Here is a 909-nt window from a genome sequence, read left to right as displayed (position 1 = left end):
AAATTGCACGCGAGGCGCTCGCCAAAGTCAGGGCCGAAAGTGGCACAGTTCCTCCGACCCCGCCTATTCCTGCCGCACAAAGAAAGGATGCTGACAAAGGTAAGAAGAAAAAGGTTCACAAATCCAAGAAAAAGGTTCGATCTGCGGCTGATATTCCTGCCGCCGAGCTAGAGAAGAGGGAAGTGGGGCCCGTAATTAAAGAAACGGTGAACTGGGTGGGAGGTTCTTCAACCAGCGAGTCTACCTTCGGGTCAATCTCTCCTGAGGGTTCCGGACTGAAGAGGGCGCAAGATGAAACTTTTGCCTCGCCTGGGAAGGCCAAGACGCCACGCCTTGATCCACCTGAGTCTAGGCGGGTGTCTGATGACAATGTCCATGCTTCCTTCGGTTCTTTAGAAGGTCCAGGCAATGCTGGGCAGATGGTGACTAGCCCCTCAGATGGCGAAGGAATCTTGGCGGCTGCGGGTGTACGGCCAATGCCATCACCTCTGTAGTTTCGGCTGGTAGGGTTTTAACACTGTTGGAGAGGGATCTTGACTCCAGTTTTGTCAAGCCTGTGCTGAATGTGGAGGTGCCTGAATAGATCAACCGCCAGCAACTCTGTGACTGTACGCAAATGGTTGTGAATCGAATTCTGGGCATCCAAGAGATTGGCATTACTGCCGACAGTCGTTGTTTCGCCTTAGAAGATCGCCTTCAAGAGACTGGGCATAAGGTGGATGGCTTGACTGCTGATGTGGGGCAGCTGGGAAAAGAAGTTTCTAACTTAAAGACTGCCAACAAGTCTTTGGTGTCGTCATCAAAGAAGAGTGTCGAGGAGATTAAGCGTCTGGCTTCTGAGAAAGATGATTTGTCGAAGTCACTAGATGAGTATAAGGAAGAAAGGAATACCCTCCAATCAGAAAAAGA

The sequence above is a fragment of the Gastrolobium bilobum genome, unplaced genomic scaffold (genome assembly GCF_033153095.1).
Source record: "Gastrolobium bilobum isolate Gb01-03AN ecotype WA unplaced genomic scaffold, APGP_CSIRO_Gbil_v1 utg47710, whole genome shotgun sequence".
Classification (NCBI taxonomy): domain Eukaryota; kingdom Viridiplantae; phylum Streptophyta; class Magnoliopsida; order Fabales; family Fabaceae; genus Gastrolobium; species Gastrolobium bilobum.
The sequence above is the reverse complement of the archived record's forward strand: the minus strand, read 5'-3'. Positions refer to the sequence as shown.